The sequence below is a fragment of the Scyliorhinus canicula genome, chromosome 4, assembly GCF_902713615.1.
Source record: "Scyliorhinus canicula chromosome 4, sScyCan1.1, whole genome shotgun sequence".
Lineage (NCBI taxonomy): Eukaryota > Metazoa > Chordata > Chondrichthyes > Carcharhiniformes > Scyliorhinidae > Scyliorhinus > Scyliorhinus canicula.
The window spans coordinates 69643778-69659292 of record NC_052149.1 but is presented as its reverse complement, the minus strand read 5'-3'; the positions used below and the strand labels follow the sequence as shown (position 1 = coordinate 69659292).

The 15515-nt window shown below is 45.5% G+C and overlaps 1 protein-coding gene across 3 annotated transcripts in view; it reads left to right on the top strand.

Annotated features, from left to right (window-relative positions):
• Positions 1 to 15515, top strand: part of lrrc7 (leucine rich repeat containing 7) — a 1013254-nt gene that overhangs the window by 376492 nt on the left and 621247 nt on the right. The window contains exon 1 of one of the 3 annotated variants that reach the window (XM_038794407.1): positions 10344 to 10412. The exons of the other annotated variants lie outside the window; for them this stretch is intronic. The gene's annotated coding sequence lies outside the window, so the exon portion shown is untranslated. Of the gene's footprint in view, positions 1 to 10343; positions 10413 to 15515 lie in introns of those variants that run through there. 3 annotated transcript variants of the gene reach the window in all.

The following is a 15515-nucleotide window of genomic DNA, read 5'->3' as shown; positions in this document are numbered from 1 at the left end:
AACATTGCATTCGCTTTCTTAATCACGGATTCCACCTGCATGTTTACCTTTAGGGAATCCTCGACTAGCACTCCCAGATCCCTTTGTACTTTGGCTTTATGAATTTTCTCACCGTTTAGAAAGTAGTCTATGCTTGGATTCTTTTTTCCAAAGTGCAAGACCTCACATTTTCTCACGTTGAATTGCATCAGCCATTTCCTGCACCACTCTCCCAAACTGTCTAGATCCTTCTGCAGCCTCCCCACTTCCTCAGCACTACCTGCCTGACCACCTAACTTCGTATCATCGGCAAACTTCGCTAGAATGCCCCCAGTCCCTTCATCCAGATCATTAATATATATGGTGAACAGCTGCGGCCCCAACACTGAACCCTGTGGGACACCGCTGGTCACCGGCTGCCATTCCGAAAAAGAACCTTTTATCCCAACTCTCTGCCTTCTGTCAGACAGCCAATCCTCAACCCATGCCAGTAGCTCACCTCGAACACCATGGGCCCTCACCTTACTCAGCAGCCTCCTGTGTGGCACCTTATCAAAGGCCTTTTGGAAATCCAGATAGACCACATTCACTGGGTTTCCCTGGTCTAACCTACTTGTCACCTCCTCAAAGAATTCTAACAGGTTCGTCAGGCACGACCTCCCCTTACTAAATCCATGTTGACTTGTTCTAATCCGACCCTGCTCTTCCAAGAATTTAGAAATCTCATCCTTAGCGATCGATTCTAGAATTTTACCAACAACCGAGGTTAGGCTAATTGGCCTATAATTTTCCATTTTTTGTCTTCATCCTTTCTTGAACAAAGGGGTTACAACAGTGATCTTTCAATCGTCCGGGACTTTCCCTGACTCCAGTGATTTTTGAAAGATCTCAACCAACGCTTCCGCTATTTCTTCAGCCACCTCCCTCAGAACTCTAGGATGTAGCCCATCGGGGCCAGGAGATTTGTCAATTTTAAGACCTTTTAGCTTTTTTAGCACCATCTCTTTTGTAATGGCAACCATACTCAACTCAGCCCCCTGACCCTTTATAATTTTTGGGATATTACTCATGTCTTCCACTGTGAAGACAGATGCAAAGTACTTATTAAGTTCTCCAGCCATTCCCTCGTCTCCCATCACTAGCCTTTTCTTAACTTTATATATTCTAGCTGCATTTTTCAACCTTATATGAAATTGTCAAAAGGCTCACTTTGAAATTTATATATCGCTGGACCCAATGGTTTGACTTTGGCTGGAATTGCATGCTGAATTTTGTTTGAATGTTTTCATTAAGGCATTTATATATATACATCAAACACAGCCACAACCAAAAGGAGAACAAACTGGAAATCACATAACAAATAAATAACAACATCCCACCACTTCACCCTCCCTGCCGTTACCCTCCACCCACCCTGCCTCCTTTTATAACCCCAGAGTCCCCATCCGCCACCCCCCCCCCCCCCCCCCACACACACACACACACAAGGCATCCCCTCCTCCCTGCTGACTTCTTAACGATCCTCAAAAAAGTCGATAAAAGTTTCCATCTCCGGGCAAACCCCTCCACAGTCCCTCTCAAGGCGAACCAACCTAAGGATTTCCATGTGGTCGCTCACCCCACCCTCTGTTTCGGCTGCCCCGCGTCCCTCCATTCCAACAGGGCTACCAGGGAGGCAAAGGCCAAGACGTCAGCCTCTCTCGCCCCGTGGAGTCCCGGATCTTCCGACACTCCAAAAATCGCCACTTCTGGACTCAGGGCAACCATCACCCTCAGCATCTCAGTCATAATGTCAGCGAACTCCCGCCAGAATCCCTACAGTTTCGTACAGGCCCAAAACATGTGGACATGGTTCGCTGGCCCCCCAACGCACCACCCACACCTACCCCCACCCGCTCAAAAAACCTACTCATTCTGGCCACCGTCATATGCACCCTGTGGACTACTCTCCTCAAAGCCTCCTCCCACAGCCCAGCCTCCAACCTCCAACTGCCTCCCCAGCTCTTCTTCCCACTTCCGCTTAACGTCTCTTATCGGGGCGCCCTCCCAGTCCATTAATTCCTTGTAGATCTCCGACACCTTATCCTCACCAACCCCTGTTTTTGACACCACCCTGTCCTGCAACCCCGGGAGTGGCAGGTTGGGAAAATACGACTCCTGTTTCCTCACATAGCCCCGCGCCTGTAAGTACCGGAACCCATTCCCGCTGGGCAGCTCATACTCCTCTCCCAATCTCTCCAAGCTTGAAAAGCTTGCCACCAAGAATTGGCCTCCAAACCACTCAATCTCTGCTCGTTGCCATCCCCAGAACCCCGTGTCCAGCTCTCGCGGAGCAAACCTGTGATTCTAGCAAATCGGTGCCTCAGGTGCTGCTGTCACTGTCCTCACACCCTTAGGGCCGCCACCACCGGCCGGCGAGAACGGCAGAGGCGCTGTCGATAATGCCCCTAAGCTAGTGTCCTTAGAAGAGGCTGCCTAGGGCAGCACGGTGGCACAGTGGTTAGCATTGCTGCCTACGACGCTGAGGACCTGGGTTCGAATCCCGGCCCTGGGTCACTGTCCGTGTGGAGTTTGCACATTCTCCCCGTGTCTGCGTGGGTTTCACCCCCACAACCCAAAGATGTGCAGGATAGGTAGATTGGCAACTCTAAATTGCCCCTTAATTGGAAAAAATAATTGGGCACTCTAAATTTATTTTAAAAAAAAGAAGAGGCTGCCTCCATTCGTTCGCACAGCGACTCCTCCCCCACTACCCACTTCCTGACCATGCTATATTTGGTGTCCAGTAGTAGTTCATCAACTTTGGCAAGGCCAGCCACACCTCCACCCCATCACCCACGTTTCCACTCCAGCAGCACCTTCTTCATCCGTGGAGCTTTCCCTGCCCACGACAGCTCACTCAACCTCCTCTCAGTCCCCCTCGCCTGTATCGGAAAGACCTCACTCTTCCCCATGTTTAATTTATACCCTGAGAACTGGCTGAATTCTGCCAAAATGTCCATGATCCCCCCAATACCTTCCAATGGGTCCGATATGTAAAGCAACAGTTCGTCTGTACATAGCGAGACACTGTGCTCCACCACCCCCTGCACTATCCCCTACCAACCCCTTGACGCTCTGATCACCATTGCCAGTGGCTCTATCGCCAAGTTAAAGAGCAAAGCCTGAAATACCCCAAATTCACCCGGTTCGTCCTTACACCTCCTCTGGTGCTCCAAAATAATATATGCGTCCATTGTGAGTCAGCCAGAGGCGGGCTGAGTACAGCATCTCGAACTTCACCCCCTTCTTAAGAGGGCAATCTTGACTCAGTTGAATCCTACTCTCCTCTTGGCCAGTTCTGCACCCAGGTGCTGGTATACCTGCAGCTCATTACCCTCCCAGGTACATCTCCTCATCTGCCTGGCGTCAAGATCTTCTCCTTATCCAGGAATTGATATAACCTCACGTTGGCGGCTTGTTCACCTGCGCCTTCCTCATCAGCGACCGATCAACCTCTGGCGGCCTGTCAAAAGCCCCCTCCCCCAACAGCTTCTACAGCATTTTGGCTACATAACAACCTGCATCTGCTCCCTCGATGCCCCCTGGTATCCCTAAAATTCTCTAATTTTGCCTTCGGGAACAGTTCTCCAAATCCTCAACCCTTAAGCCACTTCTGGGTCTCCCGCATCATCCCAATCTTGACCACCGATGAGGTAAGCTGTTCCTCATGCTCCCTCACCGTCTCCTCCACATTTTGGATCGCCTGACTCTGGGTCTCCAGCCTCAGCTCCACGCGGTCGATACCCGCTCTCTGCGGTCTACCACCTTCGCTCTATCCTCCTGAGCCTCCCTCCTCTGTTGGCTGAACGTTTCATTCAGAAAGTCAACCAACTGGTCCTTCGACCATTGGGCTGGTAGGGCTGACCCTTTATCCTCCGCCATCTTTCCCTGTGTCACACAGAGAGTTTCTTGCTCATGCTGCTCCTTTCTTCTAAACACACTTCTGGTCCACGAATGCATTCACCGCTGGAGTATAGTCTTCCTCCACCACCCCTGCTCCCTTTTCCATCAAAACATCTGCCCGGCAACCGGGGAAAAGGACCGAAACAAATGCCTTGAGCAGGAGTTGCCAAATATGCAACCACTCACTCCATGGCTGCCACCGGAAGCTGTGTGCGGTATTTTTCAAAAATGTTGTCTAGGTTCTTACTGTCATCCTCACTCATCTCCTCGCTAGTAAACAAATTTAACCCTTACTCTTCTGTCCACAAAAGGATGTTGCTGACCTATTTCTCTTCACTCATGTCTCTTGGAAGGTTTAACTCAGTTGGCTAGGCAACTGGTTTGTGATGCAGTGCGAGGCCAGCAGCGCGGGTCCAACTCCCCGACTGGCTGAGGTTATTCATGAAGAGCACGCCTTCTCAACCTTGCCCCTTGACTGCCGCTATGTTATGTCTCTGGTTCCCGTAAGTTTGAAATAACCACATTTTAAGACTCAAAATGATAGAGCGTTACCTTATAGCCCTCCATGTGCAGCTGTAAATGTGACACCCTGGATGTAAATTCTCAGAACAATTAGTTCCTATTTCTTTACAAATAATGTAACACTGTAACACCAAGGTTGAAAACAATTTTTCAGTCTCAGACAGCTGCCAGGAAGAGGGATGGAGTTTATGGTTCAGAATTTATAACGGGGACTGAAGACTTGTGTCTTCTAATTATTTGAGTGGAGTACATTTCTGCTCATCCAGTGCTGGATGTTAGGCAAGCAATCCGATAAGTTAGAGACAGTGAAGGTGCTGATAGAGGTAGTATTAAGGTAGATCTGGGTGTTATTAGCGCACTTGTGAAAGCTGACACCATGGTCGAGATCTTCATAGTAACAAAATGCTCCAGCTTTCACACACACACAAAGTTCACTCACTAATAAGTTACAGAGTGGAGAACACAATAACACAGCAAATAGGAGCAGGAGTAGACCACATGACCATTGAGCCTACTCTGCCTTTCAGTATGATCATGGCTTCAACTCCACTTTCCTAACTACTACTCATATCCCTTGATTCCCTGAGAGATCAAGGGCAGGATTCTCCGGGTTTCTGCGCCGAAATTGCACTCGGAGCGCGGGCGGAGAATGGGGCTTCAGACCGACGATCGGGTCTGTCGCCGTCCCGCGATTCTCTACGGACCAGAGAATCGCTGCCAGTCGCACGTGCAGTCGACGCGGCGCCGGTCGGTGGCCATTGAAAGAGGCCCCCGCAGCAATTCTCTGCCAAGAACTGGCCGAGTTCTCGCCGGCATGGTTCACTCATGGTTCCACCCGGCCGGAGCTCGGAGTGACAGCTGCAACCCAGGTTTCAATGAGATCACCTCTTATTCTTCTAAACTCCAGAGAATAGAAATCCAGTTTACTCAGCCTCACATCATAGGGCAACCCCTCCTCACCCCAGGGACCAATTTAGTGAATCTTCACTCTATTGTCTCCAGAGTAAGTATATCCTTTCTTAAATGTGGAGACCTAAACTACACACAGTTTTCTAGATGTGAATCTACCAAAATCCTGTACAATTGTAGCAAGACTTCTTTATTTTTTTACTTCAATCCTCCTGTAATAAAGCCCAACATGCTATTTGCCTTACTGCGCCTGCATGCTAACCTACTTTGTTCCTTGCACAAGCGCACCCAAGACTCTTTGGATATCAACACTTAGAAGTTTTAAGAAATATTCTGCTTTTCTATTTTCAACAGCAAAATGAATAACTTCACACGTCTTTACATTGTACTCCATTGACCAACTTGTTGCCCACTCACTTAACCTGTCTATATCTCTTTACAGCTTCTCTGTGTCCATCCCACAATTCACCTCATTTCTTGTTGTATCATGAACAAATTTAGATACATTACTTACTGATTCTTCAACTCATTCATTAATATAGATTGTAAATTGTTGAAGCTCAGCACTGATCTTTGCGGAACTCCACCATTAGGCTTTGTTTAAGTTTAAGAATCTTGTTTGTGATTGGATTATGTTACTTTTAAAATTAACATGGAATTCAAAGGTATTCTGATCACTTTTTTCCAGTGGATTTTTACTATGACTTTAATAATTAACCCCGCTTCATTACACAATGCTAAATCTAAGATAATTTATCCCTGTGCGGTTCTTCAACATATTACTCCAAGAAACTATCACAAAAACATTCTATAAACTTACATCCTAGACCACTCTTGCCAATTTTATTGTGAAAATGAAAATCGCTTATTGTCACAAGTAGGCTTCAAATGAAGTTACTGTGAAAAGCCCCTAGTCGCCACATTCCGGCGCCTGTTCGGGGAGGCTGGTACGGGAGGCTGGTACAGGCTGGTCCCAGCCTGTATGAAGATTAAAGTTCCCCCTAAATTATTATGTTGCCTTTGATACAAGCTCCAATAATTTGTTGTTTAATGCTCTGTCCACGGTATAACTTCTGTTAGGGTTCCTATCAACTATTCCCACCAGTGTTTTATGACTCTTGCTTTTCCTCTTTTCTACTCATACCGATTCAATTTCATGATCTTCTAGGGCCAGATTCTTTCTTAGTTCATTTATAATCAGGATTACCCTCCTCTTTTGCCATTCTGTTTATCTTTCTGAAATATTTATTTTCAAACCTTGTTCACTTTGTAATCCTGTTTCTATATGGTAATTAGATCAAAACCGTTACCTCTGCATCAATAATTATATTGTAGATGCTTCGCGCATTCAGATAAAGAATTTTTACTTTCATTATTTTACATCTGTTCCTTGCAATGACCACTCTGGTTAGCTTTATTCCCTTTGCTATACTGTTCTAATGCCTCGACCTTTTTCTTTGGGTTTCTAAATCGCCCTTCGTCTGAACCTTCCCCCAGCTCTGTTTGTTTAAAGTCCTGTTCACAGCCCTAGTTATACCACTGGCCAGGACACTGGTCCCAGCCCAGTTCAACTGAGCCGCATCCCAACAGAATAGGTCAATCTTCCCTGAGTACCGATGCCAGTGCCCCATTGATCAAAACCCATTCTTCCATTACCACTGTTTGAGCCATACGGTTAATTCTGTAATTTCCTTTACCCATGGCTCAGGTCGCAATCTAGAGGTGGTGACTACCTTTGATGTTCTGCATCCTCAAATTGTCTTAGCAGAACATCATTCCTGTTTTTTCCTATGTTTTTCATTTCCATATGGACCACAACAACTAGTTCCTCCCCCTCCCACTTCAAGTTCCTCTCCAGCCATGAGGAGATGCCCTTAACCCTAGCACTGTGAAAGCAATACAGCCTTCGGAGCTCCCTGTTATAGCTGCAGAGAACAGTATCTATCCCCCTGACAAAACTGTCTCCTATCACCACCACATACTCTTCGCTCCCCACACTTGAATGGAATCAGTCACCATGGTGCCTCTCAATCCTATGCCTGGCCACTGACAAACTCTTCTTCTTAGCCTAAGGAACTTGACTGCCTCCTGGAACAAAGTGCCCAAGTAACACTCCTCCTCCCTGATCCCCTGCAATGTCTGCAACTTAGACTCCAGCTCAGCAGCTCTAAGCCAAATACGTAGAATCTTAACACACATTTGGTTGTCTGGGATTGCAGTGCATTCCACAGATTCCCACATACTGCAATCATGGCACACCATCAGCCCTATAATTTCTGTCCAGCCTTATTTATTTGATTAGCCAAATTAGTTCATAATTAACACAGCTAAAGTAATGGAAAGTTGCACTCGCCTAGCTTGGAGACAAATGAAAAAACTCACTAACTATTGGAGGCTGAAAAATAAGTAGAAAGAGGAGCATCTCTTTCCCCCGTGCCCCTGTGCACCAACTTCCCACGTGAACCAAATTTCAAACGATACAATCTGTTAAAGTCTCACTTCCTGTAACAGTAATTAATGCCAATTAAACCAATTACTTTTAGCTGACTGACAGATAACTTACTGCCACTGCCAGGGAGCTCCATTTTTAGCAAGACTATATAACTCGAAGGTTGAAAGTGCTATGTCAGGGCCTAACTCTTAATCTAATTTTAATCTTGAGAAAAAAATTACCGAAGCTTACCACGTGATACAGTGGCCAGAATTTTTTGGCCCTGTAATGGTGGAAAAGGCAGTGAAATATGGTGTGCCTTGAAAGGTCAATTTACTTTAGTGGGACTGTAAACTCCCATTAGTGTAAAATTCCGCCCGCTTTGTCTTTGTCCCACTCCGGCTAGTCTCCTCTCCGTGCATCCCCTTACTCCATCTCCATCTCCTTACTCCAGAAGATAGATTCAACAGTTATGTTTGGAGGCACCGACGCAACACCCCCCCCCCCCTCGAAGCCCCAAATCACTATGAGAGCCACTCCCCACAACACCCACGCAGGACATCCTTGGCCTGATCGGGACTGTGCAAAAAAATTCCAGCTTGGCACCACCAACCTGTTACCGTGGCAAAGTCCCTGCCAGCTGACAGTGCCACCTGAGCAACCTGTACGACCCTGCCCAAAGGGCATGCCCCTGAGAACCTCCGATTCCCTGGGAGACTCCCACGAGTGCTGTTCCGTCTGGTCCCAAATTATGACGATCAGTACTGAATGGCACTCACCCGAGGTCTCCTAGACTAAGGTGAAAGGTTCCAATGCCTCGGGTCCCTCAGGGAAACTGCACATTAAAGTGAAACTAGCTGTCTTGCTCTAATATGCAGATTTGCCAAAAGGTGATCCCGTCCACAATGGGTGGGATTTGCATCGCAAGCGCAACGTCTTGCAAGATTGCATTAGGTCGCAGGAAGGGGGTCTCCCGGCTTCTATCGGCTGCATTGCGCCATGGCACGCTGCTATTTGGCGAGTTCGAGCAAGCTCTAAGTGTGGTTAGATAGCGATTCAGAACCCACTGACAGAGCCAGGGTGAAACTTCCTGCAAAACCTGCCACAAATAACACTTTGAAATTTTCCATTAGATCACGCCCTATATCATCAGCACTGTGGGTGTCTGTAATAGTTCAAATAGTCTGTAATAGTTTAAGAAGGCAGCTCATCACCACTTTCTCAATGACAGTTAGGGATAGCCAGTAAATGTTGGCCGAGCCAATGCCTCTCACAGCCAACAAATGAATAAAACAATCCCTGTAAGTTATGAACAGTGTCAGTATCCGAGTTGGTGACTGTGAGTGTGAAACCAAGTGAGTGTTTCTTTGTCATCAGTGTTTTCCTGCTGTGTCGCCTTTCCACCTTTGTTTGGTAGCAGTTCCTCCATTTTGAAAGGAAAGAGGCACAATGGTAATGTTTGGTGTTGGGGTAGGGGTGTGCGTTTGGGAAGTAAGTGATACATGCCTACACCATCTGCAGCTTGTAAGTTAGAGGTCTATGTGGGAGATAAGGGGGAGAATTAGATATAAGAGTACTATCATCTTCTATGGTTTCAGCCCGACCACTGGCCACTACCTCAGCAATGGCCAATCCAATGGGAGCAGACTTGATCTTCTCGAATGCAGTGTTTTTCAAACTTCTTTTCCTGGGACCCACTGTTGCCAACTGGCCGACATCCGAGACCTACGTCGGCTGACCTTTGGGGTCCACGCCATGTTTGCTGATAGAGTTTGCTTAATCATAGGTCTTAGTCACTATCCAGTTGCTGCATTAAATTTATGTCTACATTGAGTGAGGACAGGATCATATACGCCTGTGATGTCCTTCCATCTATCAAGATTCACTGTCCAGAGTCATACATGAAGGACAGTTACTCATTAGAGATAATGGAAAGCCGCCAACAATTGCAAACCTGTATTCATCGTGGGACACTGCCTCGAGGAAACAAAGAAGGGAAGGAAGAAGACTGAGGAGAGGAGAATAAAGAACAGCTATCACTGGGAGAGAGCCATATTTGGTTCTTGTAAACAAAACAGCCATACATCTGAAGATAGTGATATTACAATCTTGAATTATAATTGGCTTAAATGCAATTCAATTATTTGATGCAAATTTATTCAACTTCACTATTTTAAACAAGTTAATCAATATTGATGAATGCTGACAGCACCAAACTGATCCACAGACACCTGACAAACTAACTGTTCTGGTGGTCATTAATTGAAAAAGGTTTTGTCAGATATTTATTATTTTCTCAGTTATTAAATGGTGGCATTGTGATGTGCTCATGTCTCCCCAACCAGAAGTCATGCCATTGCAATCACTTTGTGGAAACTGTTGTCTCCAATAATGTAGCTCTTGATGCAATGGAGGCCAATTCCCTCCCACTGAAGGTGCTTCCAGAGCGTCGCTGATACGCACGTTTCTGATCCTTCCACAGCAACCACACTGCCAGATGTTCAAGCTATTTATCTGTACAGAGACATTGCCTCGGTTGTATTGATGTTGTCATGATGAAGAACAGGCACAGACACTCAGTGAGGGCTCTGACACACTCTGACTCTAGGATCTACTGAGTTTGGCGGTGAGTTCTCTGATGGTCTCCTTCTATTTCATAACGGGCTCTTACTGTTGCAGAATGGTCTGCTAGCGGGGAAGTATGGTCCCTTTGATGTTGTCCGCCGGATCACTGTTCTGCATTGGGGAAGAGCACAAGGGGTCTATGTCCAGGGGGGTAGACCCGCACTTTGAAAAACCCTGCTCTAAAATGCTATGGTTCTGCAGGAGCGCCTGTCTCCCATCAGATAACACCTGCTGCTTCTGGTTGTGCATTACCTTTCCCTGAAAGAGAGAGGGAAGTATTCCAGCGAGTGTAGTGTGATCTGTTTATGAGATGTGGCTGTCACAATTGAATAGCTGGCAATTTGTGGGATGTAGGTGTGAGGCTTGTAGCTAAGTGTTTAGGGGTGAGGTACAGCAATGAATAATAGTCAAGAATTCTGATTAATAGAGATTCTTGGTAGATGTGTGATATTGGTGTGGTGATTTGAGCAAGATCTGAGGCTGATAGTGCTGTTGGTAGAATGCAGCATTCAGAAATTAATTCCCTGACGTTGGTCACGCATGCAAGGTCTTGAACGTTTTATAATATTTTATTGTATTAAACCATATATTAGTATTGAAGTATACTTACTAAGTTCCATTTGTGCCCACTGTCCGTAACCACTCCCTGTCCAGCAATAACACTTACTTCTCATGTTGTTCCTGGCTTCCATGCAGTGTTCATCTTATTTACATAGCCTACAAGAAACCATAGCATGATTCTAATAGATTCTATGGACCAGACCTCCCCGCAACAGTGAAGAGCAGAAGGTATATAGGACAGAATTCTCCATTCTGAGACTAAGTGCTGACGCCAATGGATAATCCCAGGACTTTTATGACAGAAAAATGGATGCCGCACCTGGACCGATTCGGCTACCGTTGAGTGGCGAGCACTGGCACCCCGTGGAACACAGTCGATTCCAATGAAAAATGGTGCGTGATTGGCAGTGTCCGTGATTGACACTCGGGAGGTTGACAAGCTGCAGCCTCACACACCTCACACACTCACTTATCGAAGTCAAAAAGATGGCACTGATTGTGCTAGAGCGTGAAAATACCGCTGATGGGTCAGCTGGGGCCAGAGGGCACCCAGAGGAGTGCCCTGGTGGGGACACCTATATGACCCCTGGCACTAGGTTTAAAGTGTGCTGTTCGCGGTGTGCGCAACTGCATGGCTGACTTGCCAGCCGCAACAATGATGCTCCATGTCCATCCAACCTGACCCCACAGCTCACATCTTGGCCACCCCTCACTACTCCCCTGGCCCTGGCAGAAGCCTCCCGACCAGCGGCATGACTGTCAGTAAACTATGGTGATGTTGGACACAGTCCGTGCACCCTCCCTCTCTCAGCAGCCACCACACCAGGTTCATGATTTTGAAATGAACCACGCCACCGGGAACTCGGCCCATCGGAGGCGGAGAATGCGGGTGAGCCCACTAATGATATGCAAATAGTGTTTAAAGTATGCGCGGAATGAAACGCAATGACGCTGTTTTTGAAGTGACGGAAAATTGCGATTTGGCGTCAAACTGGCGCCTGCCATGATTTTGGCATCAGGAGCTATTCTCCACCCGATCGCACTCCCCGATTTCGGCGTCGGCTAACGGAGAATCCTGCCCAGCATGCTTTAAATACGAACATAGATTCACAGACTTGACTTGTTTCCATTTAGTAAAGAAGATTGAGAGGGTACATGCTACCAATATTTAAACTGTGAAAAGAATAGCTGTTATTCAGTTGGTACTGTGACAAGCAGTTAAACTGGAATTAAACAGGAGGTAGTTAGCGCTATAATGAAAATGGACCTTAAACTATGATTACATTTTTGACACGCTTCATTTCCTTATAATTACTGAGAATTGCTTAATAATGATGAGTTGACATATTTACGTTTTCCATAAATACATCATAAATCATTCTTTTCTTAAAGCCATCCATTTCATATTTCCAAAAATAATGTTAAGAATGCTGCTCAGAATTGATCCCATAATAAGGGAAGAATGGAAGAATGACCTTTGCGAAGCTGTTCCATGTAGAGGCAAGGTATATTCCAAAAATGGCAAAATATCAGAGAATAAAGGCAAGGCTTCTTGGATTATGAGGGAGAGAGAAACAATAAAAGAAGGTGTATGATGCATGCCAGGTGAATTATTCAAGCAAGAACCAGGTCAAATAAGTTGAGAACGGAAGTGAAGAGGAAACAAGATCGGGAAAGCGACAATACAGAACAGAATGACAGTGAACCCAAGAATCATCTACCAGCATAAAAAACAAGTGGGTAGTAAGAGGTGTGGGGTGGAGCCCCAAGAAGGGTCATGTGTGCTTAGAAGCATAAAGCAAGTTTAGAATACTTAATGAGTTATTTGAATTGGTGCTGACTAAGGAAAAGGAATCTGACAAAATGCTGGTAGAAATATTTATTATTCATCCCTAGTTGCTCTTGCAAAGTTGTTAGTGAGCTACTTTCTTGAATACAACAAAGTTCCTTGGACCATGTCAGCGGCAGTTAAGAGTACACCACATTGCAGTGCATGTGGAGTAACATATAAGGTTTGCCGGGTAAGAGAAACAGATTTTTTTCCTTAAAGGACTTAACAAAATTAGGTAGCTTTTTAACATAGAACATGCAGTGCAGAAGGAGGCCATTTGGCCCATCGAGTCAGCACCGACCCACCTAAGCCCACACCTCCATCCCGCCCCGTAACCCAACAACCCCATCTAACCTTTTTGGACACTAAGGGCAATTTAACATGGCCAATCCATCAAACCTGCACGTCTTTGGACTGTGGGAACAAACCGGAGCACCCGGAGGAAACCCACGCAGACATGGGAAGAATGTACAGACTCCGCAAAGACAGTGACCCAGTGGGGAATCGAACCTGTGACCCTGGCGACGCCACAGTGCTATCCACTTGTACTACCGTGCTGCACACAATAAGACATTTTAAAAGAATTTTAAAAGAAATTCCAGTGGTTTCATGGATACTAGCTTTTATACCAGATTGATTTAATTCAATTTAAATTTCCCTATTGCCATAGTAGGATTTGAACTCACATTTCTTTAGTCCAGGCCTCCAGAATATTCATCCTGTTCCATGACCACTGTGCTATTGTATGCAAAAAAGCTTCCCCAGAGATTGAGTTGTGTTTCTCGGGATCACTTTCTGCTGAAGAGTTTCAGAGCACCATTGCCAGATCTAGGAGCATCTTCTCAAGCGATAGTCTGAATTGAATGATCCAGTCTCTAAACAGCAGAATTATAGTATAAAAAAATCCCTATTCATTACATATCAGTGAAAAATGTACCTACTTGAATTCAGATTTTCCAACTCTCTTTTGCACAACTATTATATCAAATGGTATTGAATGATTGACAAATTTGACTCTCATTACCATTTGAAATGAAGCTGTGTATTGTAAGTGTATTTTGACGTATTTGTCATTTACGATGGTGTATATTTAAATGTTCTTGCAGTTCTAAAACCTCAAACTGCAGGTGGCACGTGGCACAGTGGTTAGCACTGCTGCCTACGTGCTGAGGACACGGGTTTGAATCCCAACCCTGCGTCACTGTTCATGTGGAGTTTGCACATTCTCTCCATGTCTGCGTGGGTTTTACCCCCACAACCCAAAGATCTGCAGGTTAGGTGGATTGGCCATGCTAAATTGCCCCTTAATTGGGAAAAAAAATAATTGGGCACTCTAAATTTATTTTTAAAAATAAAAAATAAAAGGTAGCCCTAAGGGTTCTTAGATTTTATTCACACCTTTGTTGAGTTTTCATGATTGCATATCAGAAACAATTTGAACTTGTATCTCAGCCCACATTAATATAAGTATGATTACTTGCAGTCAGAGATTGAGAAAAGCTGCAAGTGAATGAATTTGAAATCTACGCAAAAAAAGTGCACGTGATAGGACTGATTCTGTGTGGCAGAGGAATACGAAAAACCCAATTTGGTTGAGAGGATATAGAGGTTCACACCATCAAGACTCATTTTATCCCTCTTTAGTTATGCTCTTTAATTTCCTTTCATCATCTGATGGTGATGACTTATAGAATTTACAGTGCAGAAGGAGGCTCTTTGGCCCATCGAGTCTGCGCGGGCCCTTGGAAAGAGCACTCCACTTAAGCCTATCCCATCGCCGTAACCCAGTAACCCCACATAACCTTTTTGCGCTCTAAGGACACTAAGATGAAACCCGTGCAGACTCCGCAGAGACAGTGACCCAAGCCGGGAATCGAACCAGGGACCCTGGAGCTTTGAAGCAACTGTGCTAACCACTGTGATACCGTGCTGCCCTATTATGCTGGGATACAGATTGACAGGCATCAGCCATCATCTGAGTAGGCATTTTTGCAAGATGTGAAGATTTTCGACTATGAGGATCATACTGCCAAACCTGCTCTTGTTCTCAGTTATCCAAATGCAAGGACATGACAGCAATAATGATTAGATAGTGATTAAGAATGGGATTCTCGTTGATTTTCTCCCTTCAGCCACAAGATCATTACAAGTATTTGTAGCATTCCTATCTCACTGATTGAGGTCAGCTTACTCCGCAAAGGCCAGGCATGAGAACCATGGACCTTCTGTATGTGTCTCATTGTTATGTCACCCAGTACATTTGTTTATTTGTTTATTGTACCTGTACCAAGGTACAGTGAAAAGTATTTTTCTGCGTGCAGCTCAAACAGATCATTTAGTACATGAAAAGAAATGAAAATACATAATAGGGCAATACAACAATTTAACCACAGAAGCAACCTTGTTGACTCCTTTTAAACAAGAATTAAATAGTCCTTGAGCACAATTCACCGGGAAAAAAATCCAAGTCCAGTTTCAGGCGCATTTGGTGGGTTGTTTTTTTGGACCTTGGGGAGTTTATCCCGTCGAGGCCACTCTTAGGAAGATTTCCTGCACTGGGGAGTTGAGCTCACCAGCAGGATTGGCTCATCACAAATCGGGGTGCCAATTTGAAAGCCTGCCCAAATCTATACAGACTCACCACCCCCTTTCAGAACCCCACCACTTTCAGGACACTCCTCCTTTACCCCTCCCAATCTTTCATCGTCACCC